Consider the following 14,614-nt stretch of genomic DNA (forward strand, 5'->3'; position numbering starts at 1 on the left):
AAATCAAGCTTGAACTTATCACCTGGGCTCCTAGGCTAATGCCCGGTAATTCTTATTCATTAGAGCAGCGGAGTTTTCTAAATAGTACGCAAGCGTGATCAGTCGTAAGCACAGCTTAACTTCTAGGTATTGCAACTCATGTGGTTACAAATTCTTTCCCTCACTTTGTACTAAACCGCCTGCTAATCAAATCTGTATAATTTTCTGGTCTGAGAGATTAGTGACGAAACGAATAATTAAAGAGAAGATGAAAATCAATATTTTTAAACTGTTAGTTAAACTCAAAATAAAATGTCACATTTTACTGGCTTTTGAAATAATCTGTATTACCTTCAGCTGTATTTCAAGAAAAGCGAAAGTTAGAAATTGTTAAAAATATTCAAAAGTATCCGCTGTTGAAATTAAAGATGCTAAGTGGCAACAAAAATGAAGTTCTTTAATGATAGATAGGATATGAATTTTGAAATTTTAGTAATCAGAGACAGCAACATCTAGAAGATATGGCGGGTGATGTAGAATATCCGATTTCTGCCATGAAAAGAAGCATGTGTTGAAGGTTTGAATTGCTGGAACACAAAGCCAGATCTATATGCTGAAACATTTGTGTTTTCCTTGATTGTCTTACTTTTGAAAGTTTGTTATCCGAAACAAGCGGTTATACGACTGAAACGTAAGCTGGAACAGTTATATTCTTTTGGCCTTAGACCCAGTTGGACATCACGATTTTGCTCGAAAACTATAACTCTTATTTTCACATTTCAGAAGCGTATCTCATTTACTGCGTGACTAAGCTAACTTGAACCGACTGTGCTCATACGAGTTTCCACAAATGGTGCTTTTAATACGCTGCTTAGATGAAGTCCGTTATAGGCTGCAGCTGTGAAACCTCTTGCCGTCATAAGTAATAAATTTTTATTCTGTACTCTGCTTAGCTTCCAGCTGAAAGTTTTCATGGTGCTGTCCAGACGGAAAGTGGTTAGTGATTTTCAGCTGCCTTAACGAAGGGCTCGGGTTCGAATCCGGAAAGGGCATAAATGTTTACTGTATATCTGTCCCTTCATAGGAGGCAACGGTGGCTCACCTATTACATACTTTCATAATAAAGTGACCACCGCTTCCGGCCTTAGTAGTGACAAAAGCCCGTAACAGCTAGTGCCCGCCATTTGAAAAAAAAAAAAAATGTTTTCCGAGATGGAAAAGATGTTTAAAGACCGATAAACTGTTCGCGGACTGTTTATTCTGCTCTATCTGCTCTAATCAATCCGTTCAATCTGCTCTAATTAAATCTGTAGCTTTTCCGTTGAGTTTAACGTTTCATAATAGAGATAAAGCAGACCATGTCGTACACACAAGAAATTGTCACTTATTGCCTTGCGACATCACAATCCCTATTCTTTCTTTCATAGTTTCGGATTCAAAAGAATACAAGGACTTCTAATACATTTTCTTTGTTTATTTTCCTCATCTACATATAGCGAAGATAGTGAGCGGTGACTAATCAGTCACATGTTACACAAATTTGGTATCCACTTCCCAACCAGTCCAAAAACTTTTAGAATGTCACTAAAGAATTTCTTTAGTAGTTCTTTAGTTCTTGTTTGATCACACAAAAAGTTACAATATCTGTACACTCTGTGTCGGATATTCTATGTCGACAAAAGTTTTTAACCGGCCTTTAGTTTTATAACCGTTGGTCATAGACATATACTTCCAGCCATAAAAATGTTTTCAATAAGGCAAATATTCATGTTTAGCCATTTTTTTATTTAAAAAGTCAATTGTATAGAAAATACGAAATTAAACATTTCATACCCTCTTCTGGTCGCTACACTTCTAAAGGGTCTTCCAATAAGTATATGATTTTAAAATGCAGTGAAACAAAAACGATTTCAGGTACATCCAAAATTTTTATATTATTCTGAAGTACAATTTATGGCATGCTTTGAATAAGCGATCATTTAAGTATTCATCTCAACTTTGTGCTCACAAACGAATTCGATGAACACAACTTTCGACGACCGTATGCAAAGATTGCTGTTCAGTTACTGAAGCCTAACGTCACGAACAAAGCGTTCGGCACCGCCTTGTTGGAACTACATGTCCTCCAAACCTGGTTACAAAAAATGTGGTGCCATCAGTCGGTATCGCTCACCAATTACTGTAACTACATCTTCTCTCTCATTTGGGAAAAAAGGGTGCCATTATGCCACTAACCACACCATACTGAAAACTTTTGTGAATGCCGGAACTTCGTCCATCTTTTGATGCGAATTTTGTTTGTTAATATATTTATTTAAGCGGAAAAAAACTTCATCTGAGAAGATATTTTTTTCCCAAAATTAATATTCTTGAAGTATGTATTTTGTTATCGTGAACTGTCAAAGCAAACTAAATACAAATAAAAATAGTGATTATGGTTGCTATTCGTTTTAAAATCATATTCTTATTAAAACATACTCTTTATTTATGAAAAACAAAATAAAAGAGTGACTCCCGTTTGATAGAAAAAAAAAAGACCAAGATGTTTCATTTTAAATTTAGAGATCATAATTGGGGGCCGTACGCAAAGCAGAAGAGAAAATTGTTTACTTTTCTGCACAACTAAAACTAAGATATCAGTTTAGAGCAAGGTTCCTATGAGAGTTTCTGTGTAGATTTATAATGAAAATTATTGATTAATGTAATTTTTGTTTCAAACAGGAGATCTTATTCACATAATCATAATAGAAATCGTACTTTCGGATATTTCCGAAAGTACGATTTCATGGCATGATTCAACACTGGCACATAGCAAACTCTCAACATTGTTTGAGTAAATTAAAAATATTTCTTACTTAATGGATTTTTTCGTATGATTAATAGATTATGATTCTAAAGTAATAAAACTTCATTGAAATATTAATAGCGTATTTTTAGCGTTTGGGAAACTTGCAAACTGCTTGTATAAAAACTCTATCTGCATACCAATTGTGAAAAAATTATAAATTAAAGAATATTAATCATTAGTAAATCCTTCCCACAAAACAATATCACTGAATGACATTTAAAAGGGGAAAATCAGTCTCAATTTATTTATTAGCCGGCAAGTGGAAAAGCAAGTTAGTTTAAGGCAAGTGGAAAATGGAGTCAGATATCCCAAATTTTGAAATTAATTATCTCGGTCACTTTTAGTCGTACGGAAGTCATACTTTTTTTAATTATGAGTATAAAATTATTGTAAATAAGTATAGGGTACTGGGGACCTCGTTAAAAGTTAAATTTCGCAATTTTTATAAAATGGATTTATTTAAACATAAATATGCCCAAACATGAATATGCGATTCATTTAAAAAATTTCTGTCACTAGAAGGATATGTTTAAGACCTGTTCACGTTTCTGTTGCAAAGTTTTCTCCCCATTTTGTTAAAATTTTGTTAAAATGGGGAGATACTTAATGTGAGAATCAGAAATTTAAACAGTCAACTCCTGATGTGTTTATCCTGTCTTTGTTTATTGCAAAGCGATAGAAAAATTATTGTCACAAACCCTCAATGAAAATGTTATCTATTGAAAATGCAAAAAAAAAAAAAAAAAAAAAAAAAAAAAAAAAAGAAGAAGAAGGAAAGTACGTAGGATAACAGTAGTGATAACAAGTGATGTCATAGTATTTGTATTTCGGGAACTACGTTTATCCACAATAGTACGCAATTAAATTATGCCTAATCCGGAATATGTAAACATTGTTATGTCATCCATTAAAAGTAAACTGCTCAGTTCTAAAAATAAATGAAGTGCGTAGCTTTGCACTGACGCATTGAATTTTCTGCTTTGCACTGACGTCTAACAAAATACAAGAGTAAGTAATCTTCCATTATTTATAATGCGTTGTTCTTGTTTTGAATGCTGATTTAGTTTATTTGAAGAAATGAACTTATTCTTTAGATTAAACTGTTTAGAAATATAGCTATTTTTTTTTTTTTTTTTTTTTTTTTTTTTTTGTTAATTATAGTAAGTCCCCGTTTCCAGCTTTTAGTAACTGTCTTCAGATTGACTGCGTTTTTAAGTTAATCACGGATGTTGTACTCGATATTATCCTAGTAAATTGGAACTTGACTATGATTAATCGAAAATGGCACATTTATTTCGTTAAATGTTTTAAGGTATTTTCTTTCTCCTTATCGCGTGCCTTTATGGTGTAATTGGAAGCACATCCAGCTAGCAGTCGGGAGGTTTGGAGTTTGAATCCAGGCGAGGGTATAGGTCGTTTCTCATGTTTCATACTTCGACAAACATGACATTAAACAATGTAACTGAATTTATTTCGTTACGCCTTCATTTCGTTATGTTTATTTATGTTATTGAATTTATCCCGTTATACATTCATTTCGTTAAATGTTATTGAATTAATTCCGTTAAATATAACAGAATTTATGTCGTTTAAATGTAACAGAATTTGCTTACTTGTAGCGTTATAAAATATAGCTCACTATTTTATGCATAAAAGTTTTCAGTAATAGTTTATATAATTTTTATAAAAGGAATGCGTGCTATAGAAGGCATAAAGTAAATATAGAAAGAAGAAGTCCTGTATGAATGAAGAGTATAAATTTCCTTTTAATAGAACTAAAGGTTTAATTAATGTTTATAGCACAGTGTCTCAAGAATGTAGATAAATGTGTTAACTAAAAAGTAGAACACAATATATCGACATTCGATCAGCGTTATCTGATAGAATGTAAACATTCTTGTTAATCAACTTTTAGTACAGAGGTACTTAACGCTCATTAATTTTATTTAGATCATTTACGTCTTTGGATATTGAAACGGCTATTTTATATCACATTTCGGAGGAAACCTCATGCTATCCAAGTAAAATGTAATTCAAGCAAATATATATATTTTTTTAATCTTGTGTGATATAAAGTAAATAATATCCTCAATCTTAACCGTTATCATGTATGATGTAATGATGAAAAAACACTAGCTTCGAAAGTATTCTATGCCTTAAAGCTGAATATTTAAGGAATACGCTTTACTAAAAGTGCCCATATAAGTAGATTCAATTTATAACAATAAATGACATTGAACAACACTGTCACAGAATAAGTAAGTCTTTTTCTTGCGCATTCGTGTATGCTGATTTTAAGACATATTCTCAGAGTCTGAATTTAGAAACGGTTTTCCAAATTTGGGGACCGTATTGTACGCTGCCATGGCATTTGTCACCTATACGGCTTAGCTAGTATTGCTATTACACAGGACATTAGACTTTTAATTTACCTTCCACGAGTCTGATAAATATAGATTTTCCAAAGAGTGAACGTCAGATTCAACGTGAATCTAAATTCAACGTGACGTCAGATTTTGAATCATTAGCTCCCCATCTTTTGTGAGTAGTGAAAAATCTGAATTATTTTATTTTCTTGTAGGATGTATTGACCCCTATATTATGAAGATGAAGGAGATAAATGCCTTTAATTCATTACATTCCTGCAGTTGGAAGAACAGTTGCAGAAAGGAGGTGAGGTTCAATCGGTCAAATCAAAATAGTGATAGGTTATCCTCCACTACAGTTCGGACGCTACTGTAGAGTAATTAGGGATATCGTTAGGGAAACTGTAGAATAATCAGGCTGTGGTTTTATTGGAAGCACGTCCAGCTAGCACCGGATGATACGAAATTCGAATCCCGGTTAAGGTATTGCTGATTTTTCATGTTCTGCTCTGGAATAAAATTATTATCTTTAAATAATAATAATAAAACATTTTAAGTAAACCAAAACAGATAAACTACAACACAATAAACATCGGTATCTTTTATTTTTTTAAGTGCTTTAATTTTCAGCTTAATTTAAAATAAAACATGGTAATATATATATTTTATCTAAAGCAGTAAATAAAGGGTATATATCAGAGATGTTCATTGTAATGACGGCTCATCATCCGTTGCATTACAACGACCGGTGCAAAATATTCCCGTCTGACAAGAAAATATTAAATCCATTTTCATTACAACTCCACTAGTTGTAATGTCTTTTTTCTTTAGAACGCGAACCTGTAAACTAAACTGCACATGGTCTTACGTAAAAAGACTATTCTTTCTTATTCAGATATCACGTAGCAGCGCACAGTTAAATATAAGGAGCATTTTCTGTTGAAGCTTCATGTACAAGTTTTAAAAACTTCCGAATAAATTATTAATAATGGTGTCTCGCGATTATCAAACTTTCACACAGAATTTAAATGTAATATTTTTTTCCGCGGGGTTTTATTTGACGCTCCAACCTTGTATTCTTTAGTGTATTTTGGACTTAGTCTAAATACGGTGTTAAAGATCAGTATTTTTTTTATTTACCATATTATGGCTTATCTTAAATTACGATTTTTTGGGAACTTTTTATTCTTTTTTTTTAATATGGATTTTTTCTGTGCGTTATAAGGCCTCAGTGGCTGACGGATAATAGATATTGATAGCTAAAAGTCCAATGAATAATCAATTTTCACTTTATAAAAAGAATGTGGATGGGGATTTCCCCACAGTCTACTTTCTTTGGAGCTCACATGGACTATGCGAACAGAACAGCAGAGCAAGAAAAAGTTATTTCACTCGAAATCATTGGCCAAAACGAACAAAACTCAGGAAAATTTAATAGCATCATCAGAGCACAGAAGTCCTACCTCTGCAGAGGAAGAGTATATTTTTAAAGTTCCCTAAATAGGACTAAAAGATTTATTGAGCAAATTATGGAGTAAATAACTAAGATTTAATTTCTCGAGAAACTTTGCCTGACTTAAGTGACAGTAAAACCAAAGAAGGAAATTTTGTCAGGCTTGTCAGGCCAATTATTAGAAAACTACAGCATGCATCATTTAACGTTACCACTTTCAAAGTAAAATAGGCATTTACTGTACACAGTAATAAATACAGATGAATACATTACATTTAGATTCATATATCAGGCCTTATTTTTTCAATACAACTTGTAGATGTTTTCCAAGATAATCAAGAGATTGTTGCCATCTATTAGGTGCATTTACCTGATGTAGACATTCCTAGATAACATTCGCAGTCTCCTGCTGAATTGTATTTTTAAAGCTGTTAATGGTAGGTTGTCAGTATCGTAAATAGAGTACACACTACCTGTGGCATGAGCTAAATTTGCGCCCTCTCTCCTTTTTTTATTTAAAGATAAATATGGTGAAAATGAATTGATTTTAAATCTGCTGTGTGATAATTATTTATTTTTCGGGTATAAATAAAAAAATTGTTAAACAATTTTCATTCGCATTGAATGACCAAAACTGAGAAAATATAGTGTAGAGTCAAAATAACAGTTATAAAAACATGTGTTTAACATATTTTACAAGTAAAGAAGTCGATTAAACGGGTTTTCATTCGTGTTTACTAACCAAAAAGTTACAGTACGGTTTACAGAAATTTACAGAAAAGTTTACAATATGAGTACATTACAAATTCAAAATAATATTTATCATAAAAACTGAAGTTTAATATTTTTTATAAAATAATCTTTCTAGCTTTTTCTTTTACAAATACATCTATTATATCATCATTATTTACTGTTTTTGCAGTATTCTTTTCAATTCTTATTATAGACATATATGTCAATTGCTCTTTTTCGAGAGAAGAAAGTAGGTACGGTTTTACGCTATTCAGTTTGTTGAATGAACGTTAGCAGGAAGCTGTTGTAACATTGTTAAGAAAATCCTCAACGCAATGTCAAGGTTTGGATATGTACTGAGCAATGCGAGTTCATTATTTGTTTGCAATATTTGAGGAGCATCCACATCACTTAAATTTTCAAATACTTCCATCGATTAATAATTGAATTCACACGCAAATTCAGAAGCATCTGTTTTATATTTCAAAGCCAAATCAGTTGCGCACTACTATAGCTGGATTATCGGCAAAACTTTTAATGCATGTTCATTAAAAAAAAAATTGTAATTGTTTGCTACTTCTTGTAAAGCTGTAACTCTATCATTGAGTTGCATAAGTTTTAGATGTAATACATACGAAGAATCCTTTTTTAGATTTTCATTCATTCGGAATTAATCATCAGAAACGTTTTCACCAAGCATATTTTTTTTTATTTTGCTTCGTCTCTTCTCTGGTACGCAAGTTTCAATATTTACTTTCTAACTCCATCGCCAGATCCAGGGGGAGACGAATTATTGTCCACCACATTTTAGTGCATGCGCCACTTGCAGAGTTTATTACTTTTTTCCCTACAGTAGGAAACATAAAAAAAATGTGATGCCCTCTTCACGATTCGAACTCTGAACCTCCAGACTGCTGAGGGGACGTGCTTCCAATTATACGACGATGGCACACAGTAAAGATGAAGAAAAATTCCTTACAAATGACAAAACATATAGTTTTCCTCGTCATCGTTTGAATAAATAAATAATAAACCCTTATGAAAAGACTAAGTCGTTGGCATCATTCATTAAACTGCAGTTTTCGAAAGACGCGGAGAAAGCTCTTGGAACATTATTTATGCAGAATTCTGTACTGGAAAGGTACTCTTCGTTACAGGCATATTATCTAGATGTATTTAGCACATATAAATGATAATTTTAAGAAGAAATTTCTGTATTCTTGAAAGAAAGTCAAAATATTCGAAAATATAATGGGGATTAGGGTAAACTATCACCATTGCTTTCTTTGATTAACACAGTAAATTTTATTTTGCGAAGTTGCAGTATATCTTTGACGAGCTTTCGTTCGTAACGAAAAGTATCATTAAGTGATATAATATAATTGTCCGCAACTTATTAAAACCAATAATAGGGTTTTCGCATTATGAAAAAAATCATGTCTAATGTGGGATTAAAATAATAACCTGAATATGCCTGATTAAATATAATTATTAGTACAGAAAGTTATGATTCGCATAATGACCTAAATGAAAGATTTTACTTATAAGAGAATATCGCTTCAAAATTGACTAAGAACATTATTATTATCATTTACGTGTTTCTCCCTAAGGCACTACATGGAAGGGAGGGATGCCTTCGGGGAGGACTTTCTAAGGGAAACTGGCTCGTATTAATTCGTTATACATGGGGGAAAACCACGAAACCATCATGGAGCCAGCACGTTCGCAAGATTTGAACCTTGGACCGAACCACCAGTGTCAGGGACTTTACCGCTTGGCCGCTGGTGGGCCGAGTAAAATCATCATATATATTTCTCAATGGCTTTGAAATATTTATGAAAGAAGACCTAAAGCCGGAAATCTTGAAGGGCGTATCAAAATCTTAATAAAAAGAAAGCCCCGGGCATCGATTGAATCTGTAATCAAATCGTTAAAGTTATAAGGTATTTCTCCCGCCTTCTTAGCATGCCTTCTTGCCAAGTCGCAAGTAATGATCGTTCATAAGCCGGGACAGAAAATTACAAAACAACTCTTAATAAAATTAGAAACAAGTAAAATTAAAAACTTCAAATCATTAAAATATCTTGGGTTACTGCTCGACCAAAAATTCAACTTCATGGAACATCTCCAAGATATAAAGATTTCCACCCACCAAATTGGACAGAAACTTCGCAGGATGTAAGAATTTAACTGGGGATTGAATCCTGACATCACCGAGATCCTATACAAGACATATAGACATATTGTAACATATGGAGCTGCGATATGGGTCCTGCCGATGACGGAAAGGAAAAAGAGATTGCTAATATCCATACAGTGAGAGTTCATGTTAAACATTACGCGTGGCTTTATTACCACCTCCAGCTCAGCCCTCAATATCTTGGCAGGGCATGTGCCGCTACATCTTCAAGAAATTGATAAGGCTATTTACTCTTTAGTCCTTCAACTCAGAAAAAGCATCAGCTTTAAGGACTGCATCTATTCTGCATATGATTATGAATAACGCCCTCCTCCATACAAAAGACATCCTGCCGATCCACATACCAAGATAAAAATCCAAAATAACATCGATCGAAGAAACAAAGGAATTGAAGCTTACATTGATGGATCAAAACTCGAAGGAAAAGTCGAATGTGCAACATTCCTTCCAATGCAACAATATCTGGACTCTGAAATAAAATGGAAAGTGTACTTAAGCAACTCCAATAGCATACATCAAGGGGAAATATCAGCAATAAAAGCTGTCATCAGCATTGCGTCAATAAACAATTTCTCCAGAATATCCATTAACTCAGACATCCCAGCAGCTATACTTTCCATCCAAAATCCAGACAACCGTTCTCACCTGGCCCATGAAATTAATCAAATCTATAAAGATCTGAATACTGAAATAACCATAACTTGGATCAAAAGGCACAGCGGCAACATTGGCAATGATACAGCCGACAATCTGGCAAAAACAGCATCTCTTTCCCAAGAAGGCGAGTTCCTCAACATCAAGCTTCCGAAATCACATCTACGACAAATCCTAAACAAACATCCAAGCCACGACTGGCAAGAAGAGTGTAATGATTCTACAACAGGCTGGCGCACTCCCCAGTTCTTCCCTGAAATCGACACAGAAATCAGAAGCTCCAAGCCCTTTCTAACTTATTACCTCACCGGGTATGGCCTATATTTAGATTATTTTCTCAAAAGCAACCTCTCTAATAGAAACAGTCTCTGGAAATGCAGACCATTACCTATTCTTCTGCCTTCTTACAAGTGACCTACACATTCGGAAACCCACCAATCTAAATCTTAACTTTAAAAGACTGGTGATATCTAAACGCCACCTATATTCAAAAATCATGAAAGTACACCAAACGCTCAGTGCTCAGACTAGACCTATGCCAAGTCACACCTCAGGACCGAAAATAAAAAAGCGGAAAATCAATGTCTAGGCTACACCCCTAATAATTGACTCCGAGGAACATTAACAATTTCCACAGAGCTGAAACCGTGAACTTTATTTATGAACTTTGGGCTGAAATAGCTGAGCTTAGTACAGTCTTATCAGTAAAACATATTCTCACATAACAAGAATCAGACTCCAAATATTAGCAAAATCAAATCTCATATGTTTATCTACTTACATAAAAATGCAAAATATCCAATGCAACGGTCTCCAAAGTACCAACTCTATTTACTTAATCCAATATTTTAATGAATATACTAAACAGTTTGTGTTATTTATGTAACTTTGCCTAATTTTATGTTATTTTCCTCTTATGAATAAATGCAACAACTCTGATGTTTAACACCACTATTACTTAGAAATAGCATATAATAATTTAAGTTTTTTATACTCTAGCTGTTTAGTGTATTGGGGCAATACTTGTTCAATTCTGTAGTGATGTTTCTGGCGCCTCATGCATTTTTACCTGTTTACAAGCGAGTAATTGCGTGACAGTTCCTTCTTATCGTAAATCAACTATAACTTGAGGTGTATTTCGGTAGAAGTATATAATGTTTGTGGAAATATGCAACTCCTATATCGAAACATAATAATTACATATTCGCTTTTTTAATTGATAAAAAGTCTAGCGTGAGTGACTATGAAAAAGATTGAAGTAGTGAAAAAAGAAAAAAAAAAAAAAAAAAAAGGAAAGTGAAAGATATTCAAGTAGGATAGTGAACTAATTTCGATTAAAACGTTGAAGGATATAGTATGTGCCTAAACTAAAAGTATAGTGTTGAAGTAAAATTAAAACAGATGAGCTAGTGGCCGACTGGTTAAAACCATTTAACACTGGTAGTTAACTTATATGTTAGCTTTTAAGAATTTCTTGGTAAGTACGACGTAAATAATTGCTAGTTTCTGTCAGAAAGTTGTCTATGAATTTAAATAATCTTATAGAGAAGTTAATAACATTATAATTAATTAGCGAAGGAAAGGAAGAGCAAGCTAAAATTAGCATGGTCTGTGGGGCGTTAGTATAGAAACGGCAGTATAAATGAATGAAAAGAAACTAAAATATTCACTTAATAGTTATTATGTATTAATGGTAACATGAACATTTATATTGTGAATAATAGTAAATATAATGTTTATGATGTTAAAATTACAGCTGAAATTTGTAAAGTCGTTCTAAAATATCAAACGGAAAACATACTATGTTCGTTTAAAGATGACAGAGCTTGAAAATTAAACATTGCTTAGTAAACACCAAAGTATTTAAGAAAGAAATAAGCGACATTCGACTTTAAAAGTAAGGAAACAAAATTGACCAAGAAAGCTCAGTAAAACAAAACCGTGTAGACAAAGAATTACGCTGCGAATCTATAATAAATAAATTAATCATTATTAGAAAAATATTCAGTATGAGGTGTAAAATTTTAAATGCAGAACTGTAAATATCATGGGAATGAAAACAACCATTTACGATCGGAAGGAATCTGAATAAAATCTTCAACTATGCACCTGGAATGCAAATGGCATTCTTTCCAAATTCCATGAGTTTAGAGACTATGTAGAAGAAAAGGATTTTGATATCATTTTTGTCCAAGAGACCAAACTCCAGCCAGGGAGAGCTCCCAAGCTTGTAGATTATGCACTATATAAAAATGACAGACAAGCTTCGAATACACGTGATGTCTATCATGGTGGCACTTGTATTTACATAAAAAACTCTATCCCGCATCGTAGAATTGACACACCAAATATGAGCAAACTTGAAGCAACAATCATCGAAATTTTTATTCAAAATTCACCATCCCTAGTTATGATCTCTGCCTATCTCCCACCAGGTGGAAATTTTCCTGTGGTAGATTTCAATAAACTGCTCAATTTTTCAAATAATCTTATCATAGCTGGTGATTTAAATTGTCACCATCAGCATTGGCGTTGTCATAGATCAAACCCTGCTGGTCGTGGCCTTCTAAAATGGGCTCAGTGCGCCCAAATTAAAATTATTGCGCCGGATTCCCCTACTAGATATGGTTCACGGGGTGCCCCTTCATTCATAGATTTGGCACTCTTTCGAAACATATTGTAAATAGAATTAATAGTTTTTCCATGGGTGTATCTGCTGCTTTTAATTGGTGTAAGTTATTTTTGAGAGTAGAAAAGAATTTAAATATGTTATTGTGGCCGAAAATATTATTGAGTTCTTTTAGTGTAGAAAAAATGTCGGTGAAAATGTTCGCGTTAGATGTAGTGTTGGTAGTCTGATTTTTAATGTCTTGTGTATTGTTGGAAGTAACTTGTGCGTATGTTCTGCCTTGTGTAAAATTAGGGGTGCTATTGCTTGGTGTAAAAGTGTGATTTGGTGAATTATTCGTGTTTCTGTTTTTGGGGAATTTCTCGCAACCGCGGAATGAAGCTGGATGATTTTTTTGGCAGTTTGCGCATGTGGGGTTATCTAATTTACCTTGTGTTGGGCAGTCTGTTGTTTTATGTTGTTGTGCGCATTTAACACACCTAGGTAGGAAGAAACAATTGTCTGATGAGTGATTAAAACGTTGGCAGTTGTGGCATTGTGGTGTAATGTTTTTGTTGATATATTTTTCGATTGTGATAATGAACATACCTAGGTGTGTTTCACTGTAGATTTTGTCAATGTTTGGTGTTGGCATGAGTTGTATCTGAAATAGTGGCATGGGTTGTTTGGTCTTGAATCTTGTGAGTTGTACTACTTTGTGTACAGTGTATCCGAGGTGTGTGAGTTCCGTGGAAATTTCATGTGTGTCAGTGGTAATGGGTAGGCCTCGGATAACTACTTTAATTGGGCGTTTGTGCTTGGGTGTGATGATATAGTGTTCGATGTTATGTTTTTGTAGGTCTGTGGTGAGTTGTCTGTGATCATCTGTTGTTGAAGGTAGTAATTTGAGGTATTCTCCACTTATTTTGGCGTAAAATGTAGCGTTAGTCAGTGTAGTGAGTTTCTTGATGTATTGGTTGTGTGTGGCACCATCTATCGGCTTAACCATAATTGGTGTAGGTGTGCTATATTGGGGAAGTCTTGTATCTGGTGTTTGCGAGCTATTAATTTGTGGTGTGGGTTGGGTGGAATGAGTGTCTGGTTGCGAGAGTGCTGTGTAGCTGTTTTGGGTGGGTATAATGTTGGGTGTAACATTTACGGGTACCTTAGCAGTTTTATGTGGTTTTTGGAATCCTTCCGTGTCGTCGTCACTGTTTGAATTATCACTTGGTTTGCGTTTCTGTTGTGTGATTGGCTGTGTAATGCTTGCATGGGAAAGAGCAATATTCAACTTACCCCTCAGCTTGTCCAGCAGAATCTTCTTCTTTTCTAGCTCCTTTTTCAGAATGTCCGAATGATAGTCCTTGTCCGTGACTGGTCTATTGGCCGATAAATTCCGGACGATTCCGTTAAGGGTATCAATATGAATTTCTAAGTCAGTGATTTCCTTTCGAAGTGTAGCTATTTCATGCTCCGTGAGAACGTGATCAGCATTGCCCTGGTCCATATCAGTGTCCGTCGTATTCGAGGTGTCCAAAACAGGATCCATAGCTTTATCGGGTGGAACCGCTTCACTACGGGGAGTCTGCTTAGTATCATCCTTGAACCGGCAGGTTCGTTTCAACGGGCGCCTGGACGGAAGGGTCCTATCCCGATCGAGGGTGCGTCACTTTTCGAACATTGTGAGCATAGTTGTTCGGCAGAGTGATTATGGGTCTGTAGGCAGAGTGAATGGTAAGCAATAGATGGCATACAGTCCAGTTGAAAGAGAATT

General features: G+C 34.2%; 1 protein-coding gene across 1 annotated transcript in view; it reads left to right on the plus strand.

Annotated features, from left to right (window-relative positions):
• Positions 1-3,694: 3,694 nt before the first annotated feature.
• The window catches only part of LOC118187671 (proline-rich protein 5-like), a 57,644-nt gene continuing 46,724 nt past the window's right edge, over positions 3,695-14,614 (plus strand). Inside the window, exon 1 of the mRNA XM_035357938.2 lies at positions 3,695-3,835. The gene's annotated coding sequence lies outside the window, so the exon portion shown is untranslated. The remainder of the gene's footprint in view (positions 3,836-14,614) is intronic.

This window comes from Stegodyphus dumicola, chromosome X2 (genome assembly GCF_044657685.1).
Source record: "Stegodyphus dumicola isolate Sdum_Otavi_A_Nest chromosome X2, ASM4465768v1".
NCBI lineage: Eukaryota > Metazoa > Arthropoda > Arachnida > Araneae > Eresidae > Stegodyphus > Stegodyphus dumicola.